Raw genomic sequence first — 9,877 nt, forward strand, 5'->3', positions numbered from 1 at the left:
GTCCAGAAAATGCCAGGAAATGCTTTCTGGAGACTTCTGTGATGTTGCTATGCTTTTGATTTTACTTATTAAAGCAGTTTCCTTGGTGGCATGTATTATGGAGAGCAAATATTATGCCAAAATACCCTTGTTGATTGTATTGGAACAGTTTTGTTTTTTTTTGGTTTGATCTCTGTCATCAACTGGCTTTGTGATTTAAGTCATCCCTTAAACTCTGCTTCTTAGTCTATGTCTTATAAAATATAAATAATACCTTATGCTCACAGGTTATTATGAAGATGAAATCAGATAATCTGGCAGAGTTTTATGAAAGAGTTTTAATGTGCTTCATAAATGGAAATGCATCTATATGTGAAGACAACTTAGTGTTCTTCACAGTATACACAATGTCAGTTTTAAGCCCTTTTCCCTACAGATCTTTTTTTTTTCCCCCATTGCCTAATTATTTTTGTTGCTTTTCCCTGAAACTTTACTCCCTTTTCCAAGAGCAGCCAAATTCTTTACCCTATGCCAAGAGAAGGGAAATGATTATCCTCAGCTCTTCCTTGTCAGACTTCTGCCAACACCTCCCATGGCATTTCTTCAATAAGACCAAAACAATGAGGGAATAAATTCATCTTCAGTTCATTATGTCTTCTCTGTTTCTCTGTCTCTGAGTATCCCATCTGCTTACTCTAGATTAAGGATTTTTCCCTGTGCCATCACCAAAGTTGCAAACCAGATGACAGTGCTTGTCAGAAGCTTACCCCAACTGCCAAACTGTGGAATATACTTGCTCTACTAACTGAAGAAAAAATACTGACAAAAAAAGACCTGGATTCAGTGATCTAAGCCAAAAATAGTTACAGGCTAAAAAAAAAAAAAAAAAACAAACAAAACCCCAAACCAAAAAGCAATTGTTTATGATTCCCTGGTAGTAGCAAAGAACTCCAAAATAGCTGTTCTTCTTCTGAACTTTCTCTAAAAGATTGCCTCATGATTCTGTAGGATTAGTTCCTGAAATTCATGTGCCAGAGATACAATTTTTTTTTTTTTGACTTCTTTCCCTGGTCAGGGATCAAATCCACGTGTCCTGCAGTAGAAGTGTGGAGTCTCAACTACTGGGCCACCAGGGAAGTCCCCAGAGATACATTTCTTATGTACCTGTACTTAGAAGATTTTCTTGAGGTTGTTGATGGCTGGAAACGATGTGTTTTGTAGTATTTGTAAAAAGAAATATTTGTAATATTTGTAAAAAGAAAATAAGATGAATTCTGACTTCTAGATTTGATGGAGTAATTAGAACTAGCCTAGCTCTCCAACTTTAAGCATCTATAAAACTGGACAAAATTTATGGAGCAACATTTATTTTTTAAACAGTGGATAATAGGTCTTCCCAAACTCTCATCCCTGAGAAGGGAAACAAATATGGTGAATCCTAAAATCATTTTGATTTTCTGCCAGATAAACAGAAATGGAGATCCCAGGATGAACAAAATGATTCTGCTGATTTCAGGAGACAGAGATCATGGTATGGAGATGAGGTAGCTGGAGTTTGCAGGATAGAGTACAGGAGAGGAGAGAGCTGTGCAGAAAAAAAGCTCCAGAAGTCTGCTTATGAGTCCCTTGGGTGTGATGCTGAATACAAATCCAGAGATTTACAAGGTAGAAACCAATAAGTCTGGGGAAAGATAATTGGAAAGTTATTAGCTGAAAACTCCCATAGCTCAGTCAGGGCTGGGAGATGTTAATATTCTAACTACTAGAATGCAGAGTGCTCATTTAGCACCTATGACATTTCTGTTGTGATTCCAGAAAGGTCATACTTTAGAAGTATTACAAAACTAGCCATAATGTAAAGGCTGCTCTAGATTTTTCATAACAAAGCTGAAAAGTTTTTTTTTTTTTTTTTTGAAAAAGAAGTTTTGAAAAGATCAACCTTATAGGCAAGCAGATTTATTATCTGGCAGAAAAATGTCCAACACAATTTAAAAGCTGAAACAAAATCTAGCATTCAAGAATGTAAAACTAACAATGGCCAGTGTCCAATAAAAGATACTAAATCAGTAAAGAACGTTAAAACAGCTATTATGAATTTGCTTAAAGATGTAATGGAAACCATGACAATAATGATTCAACTATGAAAAAGAACCAAATGTAGCTCTTGGAGAAGAATAATATGGTATTTAGTATGTTTTTTGGATGAGATTAATAGCACATTTGATACTGCAAAATAAAAAAAAAATAGTGAACTTTAAGATATATGAATAAGTCTGTACAAAGTGAAACTCTGAGAGAAAAAACTCTGAAAAAAAAAAAATCCACACAGCCCCAGTAACCTGTGGAAAATATTCATTCATTTGGAGCCCTAGAAAAGGGAATAGAGGGCAAGAAAATACTTGAAGAAATAGTGGCTGAAAAATGTTCATGTTTGAACAGTCCCAAGGAGGTCAAGAACCCCAGGAAAGTTAGACACAAGGAAAAGCACACAGGCACTTTGTCTCTGTTGCGTTTGTGCTCAGTGGTGTCTGATTCTCTGCGACCCCGTGCACTGTAGCCCGCCAGGCTCCTCTGTTCGTGGAATTCTCCAGGCAAGAATACTGGAGTGGGTTGCTATTTCCTTCTCCAGGGGATCTACCGAACCCAGGGATTGAACTCACGCCTCCTGTGTCTCCTGCATTGGCAGGCAGAATCTCTCCCACTGAGCCACCTGGGAAGCCCATCATAATCAAATAGCTAAAATTAAATGATTAAAAAAAATTTCTTAGGAGCAGTTGGGGTGTGTATAAGGAGATATGTTCTGTACAGGGGAATAAAATTAAGAAAAATTGAGATTTTTTACACATACACAGACACACACACACATGCAATGTAATGGATGTGGAATGATTTCTCTAAAGTACTGAAAGAAAAACTCCAACTTAAGTACTATACCCAAACAAACTATTCATCAAAAAAAATGTATAGCAAACAATCCAATCGTGGAAATTAAATGGTAAACTAAAATATACTCAGTAAATCTAGAAGAATGATGGAAAAGATAAAGAGAAAAACACTCAGAAAATAAATTACAAGGAAAATGAGAAAATAACATAAATGGAATGAAAATGAGAACATAACATTGAAATTTGTGAAATGGAGCTACAGTAGTGTTTAGAGGGAAATTTTTAGCTTTACATGTGTTTATTTGAAAAGAAACACGGTTTAATCAATGATCTAGGCTTTCAATTTGAGAAGTTAGAAAAAAAAAAGTTAAATCCAGTAAGTAGAGGTATGGCAACAATAAAATATAGAAAACAATAAAATATTAGATGGGAAAACAATAGAAAAAAATCAAAAGCTAGTTTAAAAAAATAGCAAAAGTGATAGATATTTACCTAGACTGATCAGGAAATTGAGGACACAAATTGCCAATTACCAGATACTCTAAATATTTAAGGAATAATTAGGTAATATTATGGACAACTCTGAGGCCATAAAAATTAGTAAGTGAATGCATTTTATTGTATGTAAATTATATCTCAGTAAAAGTGACTAAAAAAAAACAAAATGAGTAATTTCAGTTGCTATGATTGAGTTTTCGTCTAGTTACAAGCTATGTCATTTAATCTCACAATAAAATGGTGATATAACTTAGTGGTTTGGAGTTTATACTTTACACAGAGACTACCGTCTTTGAATTGTGGTTAAGTCAACTAGTAAGTATATGACTAGGTAAATTATTTAGCTACTACTATGTAAACTGCTAGGTCTCCCAGGTGGCTCAGTGGTAAGGATCCTGCCTACCAATGCAAGAGACACAGGAGACACGGGTTCAATCCTTGGGTTGGGAAGATCCCCTGGAGGAGAAAATGGCAACCCATTCCAATATTCTCGCCCGGGAAATCTCAAGGACGAAGGAGCCTGGCCAGCTGTGGTCCATGGTGTTGCAGAGTCGTACACGATTTATCAACTAAGCAACAGCAGCAATGTAAACGCACGCAGACTGGGAATTTGTTTTCTTTACTTAGATGATTTCTTGACATATGGTGGCAACCAGTAAATATTTGTTCTTCAACCCTAGTTGACAGATGAAACTGGCAAGGAAGAGATTTACCTGACTTTTAAAGGTTATCAGGTAGGGAGAAACTCAGAATTTGACTTCAGTCTGCCAAATTCCAAAATTAGTGTCTTTCTCCTGCTGCTATGTCAGACAAGTAAGAAACCTTAAAAAGAGTAAGTCAAGAGAGCCTGATTGGTAACTATGCATATGTCTTTGAAAGCCCTTAAAAGAAAAGGAAATTATACTTCTTTTGATTACCAAATTAATGCTTGAAACTGTGACCTCTCTCACTTTAAACAGAACTGCTCTTGCGGAATGGGAAGGAAGCAGGGGTCATTTTTCTTTTTTCAATACTTTCATCTGCTGCTGCTGCTTAAATTGTACAGTTGAGAGCTCAGATGCAAGTACTCAGGGTTGTATAGTCAGTTGGGCCTACTGACTAGCCTGTGCATTTAAGCGTATTGCTGGGTAGTGTGTGTGATCAGGCAGGGCTGTAAGCTGGGTTCCAAGGCTGCCCAGGGTACTGTTCAGTCTCCCTGTTAAGCAGGACCAGAAGCTTTACTTCACAGTTGGGCAGGGCTGCTGGCTTAGCTCTTTGCTGGAGCAGGGCTATAGGATGGGCTCTGTTTCTTGGCCATGCCTTCTGGATAGATGGACTGGAGGTTATGCTCAACAACTGGGCGGGTGTGCAAATGTGCTTCCCAGCCCTTGCTGCTGCTAAGTCGCTTCAGCTGTGTGCGACCAACTCTGTGCGACCCCATGACTTCAGTCCATCAGGCTCTGCCGTCCCTGGGATTCTCCAGGCAAGAACACTGGAGTGGGTTGCCATTTCCTTCTCCAGTGCATGAAAGTGAAAAGTGAAAGTGAAGTTGCTCAGTCATGTCCGACTCTTCGCGACCCCATGGACTGCCGCCCACCAGGCTCCTCCGTCCATGGGATTTTCCAGGCAAGAGTACTGGAGTGGGGTGCTATCACCTTCTCCCAGCCCTTGCCGGCTGGTAGAATGGTCTGTACTTCTTGAATGGGGCTGCTATCTGGACACCCAAATCCGGCAGAACTGCCCATTAACCTAAAAAAGAGGTAAGCTGAGGTAAACTCAAATGACCAGAAATTGTAGGGAACAGCAGAGGACTTCTTTCCAGGTGACACTAGTGGTAAAGAACCTGCCTGCCATTACAGGAGACCTCCATCCCTGGGTTGGGAAAGATCCCCTGGGGGAGGGTAAGGCCACCCACTGCAGTATTCTTGCCTGGAGAATCCCATGGACAGAGGAGCCTGGCAGGCTACAGTGCATAGAGTTGCAAAGTGTTGGACGTGACTGAAACGACCTAGCACAGAACAGCAGAGGAATTGCAATTTGGGAAACAAACTGTAGCAAGCTACAGGTGAGTCTGTTGAAAGTTTGGGGTGGGCTGTGTTAATGAGGAAGGCATGCAAAGAGTTGGGGGGGCGGGGAGTATAGTTAGGGTTCAAGCATCAAATTCATTGGCTTGAGTGCAGGGTGAGATTCTTGTGGATGCTCATTGGTCGGGAGATAAGTTACGGGTTTCTGTAAGTCAGATATTTGGGGGAAAGCATTGTTTCGGTTAAGTTTCGTTTTCTCGTGGACGCATGCTTGAGATTCTCCCTTTCTTATCTCCGGTTCCATTTTAGATTGAAGTCCCTTTGCATGACGGATTAGCTTGCTGACCAGATGGGGCCACCAGCTTGACTTTGCAGATGGGCAGAGCCACTGGCTAAGATTTCTGCTCTGATGCCACTTCAAGCAGGAGTGTGGTCCACCAACGTCTGATGGATGTAAGTCCCGCCCTTCTTCCCCATCTTTATCAGATCCCCGAAGCTGAGCCCTGCAGATTCCCCCAGTAGTTCCTGAGAGGTGAGACCTGAGTGCCCCTCCTGGGAACTCCCCTGCAGTGCTGCGGGGTCTGAGGGGGTCCACCTTGGTCTCTCATTTTCCCCTGCAGAAACAGTAAGCCCACGGGGGCCCTCTCAGATCAGCACTGTGTCAGCCTGGGGGAGCGGTGATGTGGTCAGAGTGTAGCCTCTCTTCTCACCCTTGTAATGCTGTCCTTCTTGTCTGGTCCAGGCAGGTGCTTCAGGCTCACCTCTGGTCTCTGGGGTTTCACAATGGTGTTTTGTCTACAGATAATTGCTAGTTCTTGCGAGAGGAACAGGAGTCAGAATTAATTGATAGCACTCTCTTGATGTCTCCAAAACTTATTTTGAAAAGACACTGTCAAGTAAAGGAAAAAGAAATCCATAGGCTGAGAGAAAATATGTTTAAAATGGATAGCTGATAAATTGTATCCAGAATAAAGAGAAAACTTTTCATAACCCAATAATAAGATAACTCAGTTTTTTTTAATGGAATAAGATATTAATAGATGTTTCATCAAAAATGTGTACAAATGGCAAAAATCATGTGAAAAGAGGCTCAAGATCATTAATCATCAGGGGAATACAGTGAGATGCCACTGCCCACCTAGTGGAATGACTAAAATTTAAAATGTCTAAAATAACAAGCATTGGCGAGGATGAGGAGCAACTATAACACTCATGCATTGCTGTGGAAATGCAAAATGGGGCAGCCATAATGCACAGTGTCCTGCTCGTCCACGGCGCCCTGCCATGCATCTGCTGAGCATCCAAAGTACTGTTTCTTAGGTTATTGAGAAATGAATCATAAAAGGTGATTTGGGACAAAATCTCATGTCCTTTACATTATTCAGAATGTTGCAAGGACAATAAACTTGGATTACAAAGAAGCTCCAGTCTCCAAAGCACCAGGCATCCAAGGCCCAACCTGAAGAGTCCCATTGTATAGGTCTCATGGGCTCCCTATGGGGGGGATTCCACATGCTATTTTACTTTGAGCTTTCTTTGTGCAGGGGAGACCCACAGCAGGGAAGCGCTGGGGGTTTATCCTGATATTCTCCTGTTACTCCTTTTTCTGTAAGTAACTTTTAGTATCTTAAAAGCATGGGTTTTATATAGCACTAAAAGAAATGAGGGCCCCCTACACCTTGAATGTGTAGCTCAATATCCATCCGATTATGGTTTCTAGAGGTATCTTCTCTTCTGAATTGGCTTTAACCACTCTGAGGGCAGTGGTTATTCCTGTTACGTTTTTTGGTACCTTTCATAGTACCAAGCCTAGTACCATGACTATGAAGTGAAGTGAAGTTGCTCAGTTGTGTCCGACTCTGTGATCCCATGAACTATAGCCTGTCAGATTCCTCCGTCCATGGGATTTTCCAGGCAAGAATACTGGAGTGGGTTGCCATTTCCTTCTCCAGGAGATCTGCCCAACCCAGGGATTGAACCCAGGTCTCCCACATTGTAGACAGACAGACGCTTTACCGTCTGAGCCACCAGGGGAGACTAAACTATATGTTTAAGAGATATTTTAAAGATGAAGTTGAGAGACTGTCAAAGCCTCATGAATATATTTCCCAGAGTCCACCTCACTACATGGTTCAGTGCGAGTCTGAGGTGGAGGAGGAGAAGCTCCAGGGGCAGTTGAGGGCAGATAAGTAGGCCGATATAGGGCCCAGCTGCTTTCAGGCAAGCTTGTGTCCTTTAGTCCTGTGGACTGAGCTGGTCCGTGGGAGGTTACATGAGGTTCCTAAGATACTTGACAGCTTCAGAGTGAACTCTTGAGACTCAACTCTTGATTGTGAGCAGACGGAACAAGTTTGTGTTGGGAGCTCCCCAGAGGCTCTTATGTCCCCTGCACTGGCAGATGTGTTCTTTACCACTAGTGCCACTGTAAAAATGCTCAAAAACAAAGAGGGATTTTTAAAATTTAGTCAATTATTTATGCATTTATTTATTTTCTGAATGTGAGATATTCCCTGTCTATGGATGTTTCTTTCTATCTATCTGTCTGTCTATCTCTCTAACTACCTACCTACCTACCTACCAACCTGTCGGGAGAGAGATCAGTAAGAGAATCAGAAGGCATTTACTGGAATGCAAAATTGAAGTGTGTCTGTGGAGAGAAGCTTGTTCAAGTTTCTTAGGACAATCTAGAGAAGAAGCAGCTAAATGGAGAAGCAGGGCAATCTGGAAATTAAAAGGCCATTTTAAATAATCTTTCAAAGCTCAAGATAGATCAAAATAATAATGAAAAAAGACTATGGAATAAAGTTGAATTAACTCGGATACCTTATGATGATGAAAGAGAGGAAATAACCAGGATATCCTATCTTGGGGGACTAATTAAATTAGCAATTATACACATTACAATAGGATTTTGTGCATATATTAAAATGAGCTTAATAATGAGTTTTTAATAATATCAACATAGTGATAACTGGAACATAAGGATTCAGAAGTATCAATAAACTATCAACTCAACTGTATTTGATACATGCAAAGGACAAAGAAAATTTGCCAAAATTATTTGCCACTTCATGGCAAATAGATGGAGAAACAACGGAAACGGTGACAGACTTTATTTTCTTGGGCTCCAAAATCACTGCAGATGGTGACTGCAGCCACGAAATTAAAAGATACTTGCTCCTTGGAAGAAAAACTATGACAAATCTAGACAGTGTATTAAAAAGCAGAGACATTACTTTGCCAACAAAGGTCTATCTAGTCAAAGCTATAGTTTTTCCAGTAGTCATGTATGGATGTGAGAGTTGGACCAAAAAGAAAGCTGAGCACAGAATTGATGCCTTCGAACTGTGGTATTGGAGAAGACTCTTGAGAGTCCCATGGACTGCAAGGAAATCAAACCAGTCAATCCTAAAGGAAATCAGTCCTGAATATTCATTGTGAGGACTGAAGCTGAAGCTCCAATACTTTGGCTACCTGATGTGAAGAGCTGACTCATTTGAAAAGACCCTGATGCTGGGAAAGATTGAAGGCGGGAGTAGAAGGGGATGGCAGAGGATGAGATGGTTGGATGGCATCACTGACTCAAAAGACATGTGTTTGAGCAAGCTTCAGGAGTTGGCAATGGTCAGGGAGACCTGGCGTGCTGCAGTCCATGGGGTCAGAAAGAGCCGGACATGACTGAGCGACTGAACAACAACAATGCTATTATTTGCTTGGGGAGTGGGATTGTAGGAAAACAGTTTTTGCATTTATTGATATGTTCTTGCCTAAAGTGTCTAATTTTTCTACACTGACCATATTATTTATCATTAGAGTTAAAATTAAAAGGGAAGAAACTCATGGTTTTAAGAAGTAAAAAATAATAGAATAGTTAATCAAGGACAAGGTGAAGTTTTTTTCCTGAAGTAAATATCAGCTACATCTTTTTCTCTTTGTGAACTGCGCAGTGTTTCATAGTAGAATATTTGCAGTAGAGCCTTAATGCCTGACTGACTGGGTAACTGGCAGTTTTTAAAAGGTTCTGTCGTGCAGTCAGAGAGTGTGCACTTTCTTCCAGTGTGACATGTGCAAATGAAGATGGATGGCTAATTTCTTAAATGATTCTGGAATAGGTTTGGCTCTTAATTTTTTTTTTAATCAAATTTTGAGTTTTTCACATATACCATGAGAAATCTTTCAGGTCCTTAGAATGTTCACAAAAAATCATCCTGAGTAAAACAGTCTCTTCCTTAGAAGAAAACATGCTTCTTACTCACATAGATTCCCTTTTAAACTCCACAAATATTCATGACCACCACTGAAGCATCTCTTTACAGAGTTCCCAACCATCATTTTGTAGGTTAATAAAACTCTAGGGTTGATATTTGATTTTGATTTATTTTGTAGAAATATTCAAAAGGGTGGATGGAGGCAGTGCCTCCTGTTTCTTGTATTATGTGGCTTGTTGACATTTGAAATTTCAAAGTATCAAGGATTTCTCCAGTGTGACTCATTTGAATCAATTGTTTTCTT

This window comes from Bos indicus x Bos taurus, chromosome 15, assembly GCF_003369695.1.
Source record: "Bos indicus x Bos taurus breed Angus x Brahman F1 hybrid chromosome 15, Bos_hybrid_MaternalHap_v2.0, whole genome shotgun sequence".
Taxonomy (NCBI): Eukaryota; Metazoa; Chordata; class Mammalia; order Artiodactyla; family Bovidae; genus Bos; species Bos indicus x Bos taurus.